General features: G+C 35.5%; 1 pseudogene; it reads right to left on the reverse strand.

Moving 5' to 3' along the window:
* Positions 1-734: 734 nt before the first annotated feature.
* On the reverse strand, positions 735-2357 carry LOC113353287 (annotated as a pseudogene).
* Positions 2358-17075: the final 14718 nt, after the last annotated feature.

A 17075-nucleotide genomic window follows, 5' to 3' on the forward strand; every position in this document is an offset into this window, starting at 1 on the left:
CGTACAGTGGTATGATCGAAAGCAAATTACCATTTCAAGAAATAAAGGAAAGAGAAAGTGCTTTATACCCCGTATTTTACTCTCAAAGTATTTTCTCCGCCTAAGTGTCGCTTGCCTACGGGAGAAAATGATGGTTTCAAGGACTTTTCCATTATTTGATGGTAGTACTTTTCAGGCGATTAGAAGATTGGAAGGGAACTCCAAATCTCCAACTCAACCGATTGTCCTTTTCATTTTTGTCGATCGACTATCGATTGTCCTTTTCTTTTTTGTTGATCGGCTATCCGCGAATCATTTTTCTTTTACGTTCTTCATGAATCACACAGGAAAGCTTGTTCTTTCTTTTCTGAAGAATCCTACATCCCACGTGCAAACAGGTCGATTTACTGATTGAAGAAATAAAATATAGGAGGAGGGGGCAAAGACCTGACCTCCGGAAGAAAGAAAATGAAACATCTAAACATCCCAATCTATGCCCATGGATAAATGAGGTGGATCAGCCACTACTGAGCGTTAGAAACAGTGGCACCACACTTAGCTAGAATATCAGCACATTCATTGCTAGATGTGCGAAAATTCAAACTTAGTGTTATTAAGAAACTCCAAGCAGTACTTCTCCCACGCATAACATGTGAAACCTCCTAGGTAAACCAGCAAAGCAAAGGAATATTGAAATTGATCCAGCTTAGCTAGCTACATTTTATTTTCATAATAAACCCTAACCGTTACATGATTCACTTTGCGAAAGAGATTGCATATCATGTTCTTGCAACACAAACTAATAATAAAGAACAGTACCCCTTATGTAGATCATCGCACCACATAATTATTAATTCGAATTTTCTTCTTGCGCATAAGTTGTGCACATATGGAGAGAAAGAAGAAAAGCAATATGCCGTAACCGCATGCTTTATTTAAATTTGATCAAAATATTGGAGAGATTTCTGGCGATGATCTTCCTCAAGAACCTGTCCAGTTGCTTCATGATCCAGGAGCCACTTCTCCAGTAAACAAAATAGAGGTTGGTTTTGATCATCTTCAATCAACCCTTGGCGACCACTCTCGGATATCGAATCAACCTTATCATTGATTGGGGTAGTAGTTGTAGTTGACTCTCGGATATCGAATCAACCCTTTGAGATTCTTCCCGGGTGGCCGATGTCGACCCATGAACCGTAGTTGAGTCTAAAGAAGAGTTCTGCTCCCAACAACTACTTATATTCTCAAATGTTAAAATAGATTCGAAGTTATAATCTGCAGCCTCTTTTGAGATAAGATCATCGTCGCCGTTACAGATTTCTTCTATTTTAATCTTCTTAGCAAGTATCTTGCCATCATCAAGGTTATTGTTACCACTGTTGTTATTGGAGCTATCGATGCCATCGGGTAGTACTTTCTCTTTTGTTTGGGTAGTCTTTAATTTGAGGGTAGTATTTCTATTCAACTCATCAGGAGAAGTCTTCATCCAACCTTTCAAGAGTCTTGAAACGTTTTCTGTGCTAAAAGCATACGTAGTAGATGAGGGAGTACTAGTACTATTACTAGTAATAGTACTGATGAACTTATTTAGGGATGAGCTTTTATGGATCAAATGATGGTGTTCTCTTTTAAAAAATTGAAAGCTTGTTGAAGATTCCGATGATGATGATGATGATGATCCCAAATGATGAGGCGGGTGTAGTACCGAATGAAACATGTCCAGTTTTTTCTTTAGATGTGTATTCCAATAATTCTTTATATCATTATCTGTTCTTTGTGGAAGATATGAAGCTATTGCTGCCCATCTGTGAAAAAAAGGTTTGGAACTATTAATTAAAAATTATAGATTAATTATTAACATACTGTAGTAAACTAGTAATTGACTTCGGAATCAAATTAACGAAATATTAGTAGGGTTTATGAGAGAAATGTAAGTATATATACTTGTTTCCCAATACACTTTGCAGACTAATTATCATCTTTTCTTCAGCTTCAGTGAACTTTCCCCTCTTGATTTCTGGTCTTAAGTAATTAGTCCATCTCAACCTGCAACTTTTGCTGCACCTTAGCAAACCTTAAAATAATAGAACAAACATGGAAAAAAAATTAGGATCATACACATCGATGTATAAAGATCAACATGTTGCATATAAAATAAATTCATAATTAACAAGTTCCAAACAGAGAAAGTACTGATGATCAAGGATATATTCTCTATACTTACCGGTATAAGTTGGAACCGATCTCCAATTCCTAATCCATGTTGTTTGATATAAGATGTTAAAATTAAGTCTTCTTCAGGAGTCCAGGGCCCTTTCTTGATACCAACTATATCACAACAAGGAGGTCTTCCCATGGCTTGCTTGCTTTCTTTTCTTTTCTTTTCTCCTCTCCTCTATATATTTTGGTATGATTTTATCTTTTTATACTAATTATATATAAGAATATTCTTCGATCGGGTACCTCTGAGTCTGACTTACTTAGCTTCTTCTATTATTATCTTTCTTATCAAAACATGCATTCTAAATTCAGTCAAATTTACAGTAAGTCGGTAGAATTTGTGAAGATATTTTGTAGGAGATCATGAGAGTTTGTGTTTACTAGCTAGATACAGCAGTGGTAATGGTGTGTGCATATATAAACACGATGTAGTAAATTATGTAGTTTCTGTCGGCAGTTCTAACCAAAAGGGGATGATTATGATCAGCATGCCAACACGTTATAATTCTCCCGTCTCCACTGTAGTTTAGCTGTACGATGATAAAACTAGCAGTGGAGTGGTGAGGAAGGATGGTGCATGTCAAAATCTATTGAGGAAAACAATCCATGCAACATTAAGATTATTAACATTGATGTAGGCAGGAATTTATTCTAGTGGGGGCTATCTTATAAAAAAAGTAGTTGAAGATTGTCGAGGTTTATTTGAAGAAAAAATGGGGGAGGTTCTCAAACCAACCAAGGTTTCCGAACCAATCTAGTTGCACAACAAAAATATACGGGTTTTTTTGGGCATTAGGATGGTTTTGAAACCAAACAAGCCTGGTTTCCGAACCAATCTAGTTGCACAACAAGAGTATATATATACATTTTATATATACTTCATCGGTTTTGGACAAATGACCCATTTTCCGTATACATATACGGGTCACTGGCCATTTGGATGGTTTCGGAATCAGGGCCGTAGCAAAGTTTTTAGAGGCCGTAGGCAAACTTACTGAAACGGGTCCTATATAAGAAAAATATTTTTTTTTTACGATTTGATATAAAATATATTACAAATTCTCGTATTTAAACGAACCGAAATGCCGAAAAAAAAAACCAAAAAAAAAAAAAAATCTTATCTCATGACAAAAACCAATCTTCCCACCCTTTCCGACGTGAAATCATCGATTATACTATCAAAAAGAAACTGAAAATTCATATCGAATTCTCCTACTGGACCTTTCTTTGCTGAAACATCTCTTAAACTTTAGTTAATATTTGTTACCCCAATTTCCCAGATCATAAATATTCAATGGTCAATATTCTTCATGTTCAATTTCATCGTGCCCGATCTCGTTTGTATTCAATGATGATAATTCTTGCCCCCTATGCTCGCTTCATCTTGCCCAATCTCATTTGTATTTGGTGGTGATAATTCTGGCCCTTTTCATATCTCCAATGTGTATTATCATCATTGTCCAATAAATTACCATTCATTAACCAAATTTTCCCATTTTTCGTCACAGTCACTCATTGTTTCTCCATGGTTGTCATCATTTGAAACCAAATATTTTTTCATTGCTCTTCGCATAGAACTCGTAAGTTTTTCGGCTCTTAGCTTTGTCTATCTTTTAGAAACACCATTTGTGCATTTTTTTATTTCTAAGACCATGATTGGAGTTGATATTTGATCAAAAGATATAAAACGTATGCACAAACATGCAAAATTCAGGTGGCCATATCAGTTAACTAACAATTAAAATTTAACAATCACTATTTTGGCAACAGTAACGGCAACCCAACATAAACTAAGCTGAAAGAGAAAAGACTTGAAATGAAATAAGAATTGAAATACAAATGCTAAACTAATTGTTTTAGTTAGGAAAATAATAGTTTGAAATGAATCAGAAAATAACCAATGGCAACATATAATTCTTGGGGTCCTAGGTCGTTGCCTAGATGGCATATAGCCAGCGACGGCCCTGTTCGGAACCAAACAATTTTTGTTTCGAACGCACCTAGAAATCGTGCTTTAGAAAACCTCTTCTTTATAAGAGCATCTCTCTTAGAGGGTTAAGGTCTAATATATATTGAACAAATGTTTTTTTAAAGCATGTAAAACAAATACCAAAACTAGATAGAAATTACACGTGGATATCTTGTACCCATTGGGTCTTCTGAAATAATTTGTATGATTAAAATTGGGATAGTCTGGTCCCAAATTGTTGTCGATAAGTTTCCTGCTTGGCTTCCATCACCTGTGTAGTTTGCTAAACCATCTGCCGCTTGATTTCCTTTTCTATAATTGTGTTGAATAATACATTGTGGAATTTGTCGCAATGTGGAAATCATTTCTCTAATATACCATGGGGCTTCTGTGTCGGTTTTTATGAAGCGCATCAAGTTTTCCGAATCTGTGTCGAAGATAACCTTTGGCCATTGTCTTTATGTCGCCGTCCTTGAAGACAGAAGAGTTTCAAACGTTTCAGCTACTAGGGTTGTAGTTATTACTAAGGTTGTGCTAGAGCCATCACAATATGAGAAATCGAGTCCCTGCAAATAAATCATGCTCCCGCCGTTCCTGGGTGTCCCCTCGCAGCCCCATCCGTGTTGATCTTTAACCAGTCATTTTTCGGTCTGCTCCATCCTGCTAGTATTGTTGTTGTTGATCTGCTATTTATTGATGTGGTTGTAACCGGTGGATCTCCAGGTAAAACTGGTGGCACTATTTTTTTTGCCCATTTGAATTCCTATTGCTACCTTCAAGTCTGTGTTAGAATTTTATCCGGAGTTGTATGTTGATGGTTGAAAACAATATCATTTCTGGATATCCATAGGGTCCAGAAGAGAAAGCAGAAAGTTGATATTGATAGGGTTTGGTTAGCTTGTTGTAAAACCTGTGAAATGGTTGATTGATTGTTTATGGAGATGTGGGAAAAGATATTGGCTTGGGTTGTTGATATAGAAAGCTAAAAGGTTGTTCCAGGTAGTTGTCGTCATTCGGTAGTGAATAAGCATGTGTTATGTTATTTCTGGTTCAATATTGCAGCGGGGACATTGGTTGGAGTTAGTGAGATTGATACGATGTAAAATAGAATAGGTCGGCAGACCCTCGTTTATAGCTTTCCACAAGAAAAACTGAATTTTTGGTGGACAAGGCAATTTCCAAATGAATTTGGTGGGTGGGAGAGAATTTAGGTTGTGATGGTTGTCTTGTTGAATTAAACAATTGTAACCAGTGGAAATTGGGTAATTTCCATATTTTTTGTGAGGCCAAAGGATTTTATCCTGAGGAAGGTTTTGGGGAATGTGGATATTGATAATATGTTGGATTACAGCTGGTGGTAGCTGATATAGTTGATCTTGATTCCAAGTGCGGGTGATAGGGTCACTGAGATCAGTTAATGATTGGATCGGTTAGCATTGAATGGGATCAAGGTTTTGTACTTGAGGAATCCAATTTGCTTGGATAGGAGTATCCAGACCGTTTCTGATTTTATGGAATATGAAATTTTGTATTGTTGGGATTAGTGAGGCCGTTTGTTTCCATTGTGGGCTAGATGATGAAGGAATTCGAGTGTTTCCTTGAAAAATCGGTTTGTTTTGCAGATATTTCTCATTGTATAATCTGGAGCAAATGGAGTTGGGTTTGTTGTGGATATTCCAAATTCTCTTCATCAATAAAGCTTTATTGTGATGGATACTTTTACTAATGCCGAGACCTCATATCGCTATGTTTATTTAGTTTGGACCATCCTAATGACTGTAGTTTTCTAACTGATGAGTCATGTCCCCAGAAAAAATTCCTAGCTATCCGATCTATATGTTTGTGTATGTGTGTGAGGGAATAGTTGTGTTTGCATTAGGTGGTTAGAAGTGGGTATTAAGGAGGTTTTTATGAGTACTAACCTTCTCATTTCATTAAGGAATTTAGTCATCCATCCCTGAGCCTTTCGTGCTAACCGTTAAAGGAGAGGTTCAGAAATGTGACTGGAGGTTCTTCCATGTTTGAATTGTACTCCCAGGTGTATTGGCGGTGTTGTGGATGTTGGCATGTCAAAGAATTGTTTGATCTCGTCCAGCTAATGTTGTTGCAATCTTGGGTAATGAATTATTGTGGATTTTGTTGTGTTGATTTCCTGACTCGCTGAAGAGTTGTAGGCTTGAAGAAGTCTCTGGAGGTGGCCACTTCTTTCTCGCGATGCCTTATAAGTGATTAGCAGGTCATCCGCATACATCCAATGTAGGATAGGTAGAGCTTTCTGAGAAATGTTTAACCCTCTCACCATTGAACTTCCAGATTTCCCAAATCTATTGAAAGGATTTATGCAAAAATTATGCAAATATAAGAAGATAACGGGTCTCTCTGTCTGATGCCTCTTGTAAGGGTGATGTATCCTTGTGGGATGTCATTTATGTTAATTGAGTAAGTAACTGAAGTGATACATATCATGCTATACTCTACAAATATGGATGGAAATCCCATCTTTGTAAAGGTTGTTTTGATGAAACCCCAATCTAACCTATCATAAGCTTTTTTGATATATAATTTAAGAGAAATTTTTGGATCTTTGGTGAGACCATAAGATTTAATGTGATGGAAAAGTTCTCCCGCAATTATTATGTTATCATGTATTGATCGGTGCGGAACGAATGCACTCTGATATGAACTTATTAAAAATGGGAGGAGCGGGCGAATGCGATTTACTAAGATTTTCGAGATAACTTTGTAAAATACATTGCATAGGCTGATTGATCTGAATTGGGAAGGTTTTGATGGGTGATCTATTGTGGGGATGAGGGTGATATTTGTATGGTTCATGAGGGGATGAATGTTTAGGTCGTTAAAGAAGCTGCGAATCATGGATATTAGATGTTGATGTGTTGTCTCCCAAAAAACTTTGAAAAATTTGCTGGTATATCCATTAGGTCCTAGAGCACTTTCTGAATTAATAGAGAAGAGAGCCTCTATGATTTATGCTATAAATACTTCTTGTGTGAGTTTAGAGCATTGTATTGAAGATAATCTAGGTGTGATCTATGCAAAAATCTCCTCGTCTATTGTTGTACTTGTGCCTGTATATTGGTCAGTGAAATGGTCAAGAATTATTCGAATAACCTGATCTTTATCGCTGACCCAGTTGTTTTGTTGATCCTGCAATTGCTGGATGTTATTGCAACTCCGGTGTATGGTGGCTTTTGTGTGGAAAAAAGTTGTATTGTTGTCCCCTGATTGAAGCCACTAGATTCTGGACCGCTGCTACCAATATGTTGCATGACATTGTAGTAAATTTTAATGATGCATTTGAAGATGCTTTTCCTGGTATATCCAATATTCAAGTTCAGCACTCGTTCGCATAGCACTGGTATTGTGCCATTTTAATATGATTTGTAGTTTTCTTGATTAGAGTTGGTAGGTGTCCAAAAGGTTGCTTATTCCATTCCATAAGGACTTCACCAGTTTTAATTAACTTTAATTGAAGTTTTAAGGTAAGTTTCGAGTCATTTTGTTGATTCCAAGTTGTCTCAAATATATGTTTGAGTTGTGGGTGCGTTAGCCAGAGATGCTAGAACTTGTAGTTTTTCTGCCCCTGCCATTCAATTTCCTTGGTGTGAAGAAAAATTGGAGCATGATCAGATGTTATTTTGGGAAAATGAGTAACTCCTGCGTGAGGATTGGAAGTATGACAATATTTCGTAGCGGTGGCTCTATAATAATCTTATTTTTCATCTACTCCCTAGCTGCTAACGTGAAAGCATATGAGATCATTGAGACCTAATTTTGAGCACGTAAAAGCAAACATATCCATAAGAACTCGACCATTTAAATGAAAAAAACTCGGCACGTACATTACCCCATTGGCATGCCCCCTACTTTCGAATCAAGAAAAAATATGTCTCTAAATGAAATTATCAGCAAGGGAAACATCAATCGCCGATAACATTGGATTCACATTATTAAGCTTTTGGAACATCTCACGTAACACCTTTTGAAAAAGCGGGGGTCTAACAACCACACCCAGTATTTCGTTTGGCAATCTGTATGGACTAAATCCAAATATAATTTCAAGAGAATCAACTAGACAGTTAGACTCAATGAAAGAAATATACCCAAGAGTTATATCTCTGTTTCTCAATGTAATCAGCAAATCAAACAGATAGAAATTCGTGAGCCTGATTATTATGAGGAACAACTTGAACGGTACCTAAAACCAATGTTAAGTATCAATCAATTTCAATAAACAAACAAAGGTTGGATTTACCAATTGATTGAACTACACACAACCTGTGATATTTCAATTATATAAAGAAACATAATGCAAAAAAGAAATAACACATACACCAGACGATTTGTTAACGAGGAAACCACAAATGTAGTAAAACCCCATGACCTAGTCTAGATTTGAACACCACACTGTATTAAGCCGCTACATACACTAGCCTACTACAAGTTAACTTCAGACTGGAACGTAGTTGATCCCTAACCAAGTCACACACCAATTAATGTAAAGTCGTGTTCCTTACGCCTCTGGATCCCAGCAGGACTCTATGCACTTGATTTCCTTAGATGATCTCACCCACAACTAAGAGTTGCTACGACCCAAAGTCGAAGATTTTATAAACAAATCTGTCTCCCACAGAAAATCCTATTCTGATAGATAAATCTGTCTCCCGCAGAAATACCTACGAAGTTTTGTTTCGTCTTTTGATAAATCAAGGTGAACAGGAACCAATTGATAATTCATCCTTATATTCCCGAAGAGGTGTGACAAGAGAAGTTTTAATCTTTTTCTTTTCCAGCGAATTAAAAACCTTGACATATCCTAAGACTTCCTCATCAACATCTCTATTAATATATGATCACCTTCATCATAAAATTCATCCAACTGTTCTTCTAGGTGTGTTTCCCAATCAACAGTTTTTACATCAAGAGAATGTTTAGATATTGGCTTAGATGTGATAGTTCACTCAGTTGAATCTAAGCTTTGAAAAACATCTGGTAATTTCTGGCCTGGTACGTTAATAGAGATAGACTCGTACATAATAACCATATTTCTTCAAACACAGACTTATGAGGTCTTAGCGTGTTTGCCTGCTCTGATACCAATTGAAAAAGCGTGGTTCTAACAACCACACCCAATATTTCGTTCAGCACTTTGTATGGAATAAACTCAAATATAATTCCAAGAGAATCAATTAGACAGTCAAACTCTATCAATAAAATATATCTTAGAGTTATATTTTGTTTCTCAATGTAATCAGAAAATCAAACAAATAGAAATCCATGAGCCTGATTATTATGAGAAACAACTTAAAAGGTACCAAAAACCAATGTTCAAGTGTCAAATCAATTTCAATCAACAACCAAATTTTGGATTTACCAATTGATTGAACTACGCATAACCTTTGATATTTCAATTATATAAACAAACATAATGCGTAAAATAAATAACACGGACACAAGAAGTTTTGTTAACGAGGAAATCGCAAATGCAAAAAAACCTCGGGACCTAGTCCAGATTTGAACACCACATTGTATTAAGCTTCTACAGACACTATCCTACTACAAGTTAACTTCGGACTGGAATGTAGTTGATCCCTAACCAAGTCTCACACCGATTAAGGTACGGTAGCATTCCTTACTCCTCTGAATCACAATAGGACTCTACGCACTTGATTCCCTTAGCTGATCTCACCTACAACTAAGAGTTGCTACGACCCATAGTCAAAGATTTTATAAACAAATCTGTCTCCCACAAAAAAGTCTATTCTGATAGATAAATCTGTCTCCCGCAGAAATACCTACGAAGTTAACTATATGGTAAATCAAGGTGAACATGTACCAATTGATAATTCGTCCTTATATTCCCGAAGAACGTCCTAGAAATATCAATCACCTCACAATAACTTAACTATATGGTAGTAGAACAAGTTATTGTGGAATCACAAAGAATGAGACGAAGAGCTTTGTGAATACTTTTTATATCTTACCTATCGGAGATAAATCTTGAGCCAATCTTAGAGAAGATAGTACTCAATACGATAAAACAGGTAAGATCGGAACAAGCAACTACATAGAAAATAACTGGGTCTGGCTTCAGAATCCCAATGAAGTCTTTAAGTCGTTAACCTATAATGGTTTTAGGAAAAACCTAGGTTAAAGGAGAATCGACTCTAGTCGCAACTAGTATCACATAGGAGGTATGGGGATTAGGTTTTCCGGTTGCTATAGTTCTCCTTATATAGTCTTGAAATCAGTGTTTGATAGCTTTAAAATAGAGCAATCAATATTCACCGTTAGAGGAAAACCTGATTTAAGATTGAAGCTAAGTTTTCTTAAAACCAAAGCAATATCTCTCCACCGTTAGATGGTCTTAGCTTGTTACACACAAATAAAATATACCTTCATTTAGATATGGGTACCCGTACCTAAACGTGTATATTGAGTTGGCTCAATAACAGTTAACCGAAGTTAGCCATATGAACACTTTTGTATTAACCACATTCAACTAACACTTTTAAACCAAATCAAATTTATCTAATTGTGTTACTCATAGATCAGTTCAATTGTTTATATTCTCATAGAAGTATACAAGACAAAATTGAAACAAAATCGGATTTGATTCATGAGAATCAATTCATGAACATTTGGCCACGATTCGCAAATTTTGCATTCCTTAATTTATAAATGTATTTTTTCATGAGTATGGAATCATACTTCACCGATTTTAGAACTTAAACCAACTAAGTTTGCAAATGCGTACGCAAACTTAAGTTCCGGACTTTGGTATTGTCCGATAGTTCGCAAACCGGTATGCATACTGTCGTTCCGGACCTAACTCAGGTAGAACCGTTCGCATACTGGTGTGCATACTTGGATCCCAAACTTTAACAGTTAAAACCGTTTGCATACTGGTATGCTAACTTGGTTTCCGGACCTGAATCATACTACAACGGTTTGCATACTAGAATGCATACTGTGCTATATCCAGACAATGGTTAATTGTTCTAAATTCCAATTTCAATCATTGAAACATCCTTTGAAGACGAAAATAGCTGTCTCACACAAACTATTAGCTTATAAGTAATTTTCAAGTAATCGAATGATCAATAAGAAACATTCCGAGTCTACATCAAATGACTATCTCACACAAATCATGTAAGATATTTCAAGGAAATTTTCACATGATCATATTTTGACTCATTATTTAGTTTCCAACAAATAAATTGTTTCCAACTAAACTCGTCAAGAATAATAATGAACGTAGCTAAAGCAAAAATCTTTCCAATACATATTTCAAGAAAAGCGTAAGCGAGTTAAACTCAGCTCGAAATATCAAATGTGTATAATGTAAAAGTATATATAGCTATACGACTTATTCTGAATAGGAGATAGAATAGAATAGACTTTTGAGTGATAGATAAGTTTTAGTCTCCACATACCTTTTGTTGATGAAGTTCCTTCAAGATCACCTTAGTAGATCTTCGTCTTCAATCGATGAAAGTCGTGAAGTCCAAAGCTCAACTACACATTTTTTTTCCTAATCCGAGACATAGCTATAAGTAGACTAGAAATCAATACTTATAGTTATGATCACCTAAACTTGACAAACAATATTGAGATAACAACGCTTGCGAGTTCGACCGAGAAGTGCTCTAACAATCTCCCCTTTGTCAATTTTAGTGACAAATCAATCAATACATATGGATTAAAAAATATATAAACTTTGGAGCTTCTCATCATCATGCTTGATTTCCTTGGTTCTTTAACATTCCTTTAATTCTTCGTCACTCCAAGTACTCCGGTGATTCTGAACATGTTTAACTCAGCATCATTGTTGTTGAAGATCTGTAGCCATAACAACAAGAATACATATGTTCTAAATTATTGTTATACAGTGTCATAATATTATTACACAACATTGAAGTTCAATTGTATCACAACTTTGACAATAATACTACGATATGTATTACTCCCCATTAGTCAATACTTCATCTCACAATGAAAACCACTCCCCCTTACGTAATGATCTGTAAACCATATGTATGTAGTGTGAACTACAAAATAATTCTCCCCCTTTTTGTCAATATAAATTGGCAAAGGTACGAAAACTAGTGTGATCATAATGAAATTCTCAAAGAGATTATTCATGACTAAATGAAAAAATATCAACTTGGTTTCGATGATTTCACATAGTCGAAACTTAGTGTATTCATCAAGGAGTTTATAAATATACAAGATCACTCCTTCAATATTCCACAGCCTCACTCCCTACAAAGATTTGGTAATTAAGCACAAGTTCAATTAAGAACTCTCCCCCATAAAATGTCATTCCTTAAAGAACAACAAGAGCGACCTTACTTTTTCGAGAAAATAAGGATTTCTTTGGACATTAAAAAATTACATGAAACATGAATTTGTATCCGGAAAACTCGAATAAATTAACCACAAGAGGACCTTAATGAATAATTTAATCGGAAATGCTCAACATAAGAAAACTTACGGAGCCATATAGTACTTTCACATACAAGTGGATCAGGGAAGGATCAATACTGCTGAATATTCAAAAGTCCATTCTATTTTTATCAATATTTGCATAATGAAATAATAGACTTAACTTTTGACATATATGAGATACTTATAGTTCACAGACGTAAACACATATATCCCATAACATTTTTGCAATATATAAAACCAATAAACATTAATACTGCAAAATCACCTTCCAAATAACTTAGATTTCAAATAAATAAATCTAAAACATTGCAAGATAAAAAGCGTTGGGAATAGCTATGTGTAATCACAATATTTGTTATTCCAAACCCTAGTTATCCTTCTTTAAATACAAGAATAAATTCTCATAATAAGTTCCCTAGATAACAAAACGAAGAGATTAACAAACTCGTAAAGACCATATAAGATGGTTTTCCCTTAGAAGGTAGAATCAATCTTTTTCGCACGAATTACACCAAGAATGCCTACTAAAGGCGTATAAAAATATTTTCTTAACAAATAAGAAAATACAAATTCATTAAAAACCATGCACCGTAGTTCAAATAAGAGAATTGTGAACACTCAAGAATCCCAAATTAATGTATACTATTTCCCATTCTTGAACTTTCTTCTTTGTGATTCACTAACAAAATTCTTACAAAAGCTACAAATGAGCTTAGAAGAGAAGTACTCCAAGAATCCAAGTTCCCAATTGGTAGGTCTAGAAGAGTACCTGCAATGACTGCAAGTGCACAATGCCTTATTGTGTATAGTGCAAATACAGGTCGATCCTCAGGGACAAGGTGGGTATAGAATAGATTCCAAAGTCTTACTACAACTGATCTCAAACTAAGAAGTAACCAAAAGGGTTTGTTTTGTGTGTGGATAAAACAAATTTGTTTGGTAGAATGAAAGAACAGATTGTAAGCAATTATATGAAAGGCACTAGGGTGGTTGAATCTACCTCCTAATCCTATGCTAAGTTAATACTTACTCAAGTTATTTGCTTGTTCCTTTCAGGAAAGACTACAATGGATGATTTATTAGTTAATCTCACTAACTTACCCCTAGTATAAGTTGTCTTCTTACATTACAACTGATCACAGGCTCATTTGGTGGATTAGCAAACTAGTCATTCCTATATACATTAAGCACTGATCTTCTTCCATAGAGGTCTCAAATGGGTGACTTATCAACCAATATCACTAACTCACCCCTAGTATTAGTTGTCTTCTTACAGTACGATTAATCACATGCTAATTCGATCAACCAGCTAACAAATCACTCTTATATCCATTAACCAAAACAAGAATAATAACAGGAACATGAATTAAATTAACATATGATTAAGGGTTTCATCTAAACCATAGAAAATGAAATTAGAAGATACTGAAGATGATTAAAAAACAATTTATATTATGAAAACTAGCAATTGATCCAACTAAATTCGGATGCTTTGGTACAGAGAAGCAAGCCTCTATTTATACACAATTTTTCACTCAATTCACCTTCAATTTGATAGTTAATGAAGACCCACTCACCAAAACGCGTTTCTTGACTTTCCCTGTCTTCAATTCCTCTGCAACTTCATTGAATCGATGCTCCACTACTTGTACAGTTAACCCTAACTATCTCTCTAAATCTTATCTTCTAGGGTTACTGTTCTTGATAAGAATAGAGATAAGATAGAGAGAGATGAAGAATTAGGAGTTAATGGTGGCGTTATTGATGGTGAAGCTGTGCTCAGTGTACGGAGGAGTTATTGAAGTTGTTGGCTCTGTGAAATGGATAAGAAGATGAAATTGAAAGTGGATACGTTTCTGGTCGATAAGGTGGAGAATAAAGGGAGCTAGGGTGTAAAGCAGCTGTATCAAATATTGATGTACCAGGAAGATGAGCCGTTGGATCTGAGCAACTGAATAAAATCTGACGGCTTAGGTTGAGAACGGGTTTGGATCTAGGGTTTGGGTCATGGGTTCTCTACCAAGACCGCGACTCGGTTTAGGCTTTGCAAACGGCTTGCAGAGCGAGTGCAAACGGATTGCGGAATCTCTTTACGCGTTGTTCCGTCGCGCTTCACGGCTTTCTCGCGGGAACCTTATGTTGTCTCTCTTCCAATTGTCGCTAGCCGCCATTCCTATGCTCTTTTTGCTTCTCAATCCATCCAAGCTTTATTTAGTACCTAAAAACACAAAATTAATTAGTAAACATATTTATTCTTGAAAACAATGAAAATACAGAATTTGGGATAATATATGATTTTAAAGCAAAAAGGATGAGATAATTGCCAATAAAAAGGTGTAGAATATACAATATTTTGCACTCATCACCAAGTCCAATAGAAGTGGAACAAGTGCGACGAAACAGAGCAAAACACTCAAAAATGAAGAGATGGGTCAAATACCGATATTAAGTCATTCAAACTCAAGATTTATCATCACCATATCGAATATAATTAAATTACAAAAATAATGAAAAAAGAATGAGGATATTCCGAGTTTGGACGAAGAAATCACGGCCAAAACAAGCTTTTATCGAATACCGAAGACATGAAAAGTTTGCAAACCGGTTTGCAAACAGGATTTCGTGACCTGGAGATGTTTGCAAACCAGTATGCGAACTGAAGTCATTGGATTTTAATTTTAAATGATGGTATGCATACTTGGTATGTGTAACATGAAGGCCAAACATCCCGAACTACTATTTTCGAACCTTAAACATAAATCAAGTTAAGTAGAAATGAACGATACACATGGTACATGGATCATTATAATTACTTTAAGAAATAATAAAAACATAAATCTCGCTCAAGTTTATAGACATACCTTTTTAGAGGAATCCAATCGAATTCTACAGCCTTACCAAAGATTCAAAATCTTACCTAACACAATATGTGCATCCCAATTCTCGTGCTTCCCTCATTGTATACATAACAGGGCATTCCTTGGAAACAAAATCAAGTTGTGTTGAGGTGAAAAATGACTTGATCACCACAAGTGACTGAAATACACTTTTCCGCAACTATGGAGTTTTCACCATCTATAGTTTTTGCCTTATTTCATTTCACTTTTGGGTTATTATGAAAGAGATCTCTTTTAGAACCTTTCACATCCAAATCCATATGTCCAAAGAACTTTTTAAGTTCCAATATCGTGGATACTGCCTTCTATATAGTCATGGAATTTTCTGGAGATCATTCCTTTTTACACTCAAAGCATCATTGACTTTCTTTGGTATCCACTCTGAGTGCCTTTAGGAACAACCGGAACCTTCTTCCCATTACTCTATTCTAGAATTCTCGGAAGAGAATTGGATTGACTATTCTTTTGCAAGTTAGTCTTTCTCCAGTTGTGAGCATCAGATCTTGTCTTCGTCTTTAGGAAGTTATCCTTTTGATAACCATTACGATTGTGCAAAGGATTCGTATGGCGTTTATAGGAAAATCTAATTTTATCACAGCACTGATTCATTTTCCTAAAGGTTGGATAGTTACAACCAGTAATGTTAAGGGGATTATCCTTAACATAAGATCTTGGTTTCACAATTTCTTGTGATGCCAAACAAGAACATCATGAAGTTTCTTATTCTTCATACGAAAACGACATCTCCTTTCCAGGTGACCTTGTTTCCACAATAATGACAAATATAAGAATGTTCTTTCCAGGGTTCGTATATGTTGTTTTTGGAGGTTGATATACTTTGTTCTTTCGAACCTTAACTGCCGATTAAGGTATTTCATTTTTGCCATTAGTATAAACCTTTTGTTGAGAAGAATTATTATCCTTGACAAATTTTACCTCTTTGCTAAAACTTGGAGTCTATTCCCTTATAGCCCATCCTCATGTATCACGATGATTTTTACTTTCTCCTATCATTGTGGTTAATTTTCTTGGACTAGTATAGAAATTTTTCAAGTCATCTTCCAACATCTTGATTTTATCAAGAGCAGCAGTTAAATCATCCTCAAGGCGTTTTTCTCGAATGAGATAATCGCTCTGTCATCAAAACTTCTTGCTGAGAGTTAATCCTTGTTTCGGTTTCTGCAAGTTTCTCTTCCAACAAGAAGTATTTTGATAAACATTGTCACATTCAAGTGATTTTATACTCAGGTTTTCCTCAAAATATTTGAGGACCGATTCGCAAAAGCGATTCGAAACATAAAGACCTCCGTAAATCCTTTTCAATTTCTTGTTTTCTCGACGGAGAGGAGTCAGAAGAGGTGTGACAAGAGAGGTCGTCATCTTCTTCTTTTCCAACGAATTAAAAACCTTGACGTATCTCGAGAATTCCTCATCAACATCTATATTAATATCAGAATCACCTTCATCAGAAAATTCATCCAATTGTTCTTCTAGGTGTGTTTCCCAATCAACAGTTTCTACATCAAGAGAATGTTTAG

The sequence above is a fragment of the Papaver somniferum genome, chromosome 2 (assembly GCF_003573695.1).
Source record: "Papaver somniferum cultivar HN1 chromosome 2, ASM357369v1, whole genome shotgun sequence".
NCBI classification, from domain to species: domain Eukaryota; kingdom Viridiplantae; phylum Streptophyta; class Magnoliopsida; order Ranunculales; family Papaveraceae; genus Papaver; species Papaver somniferum.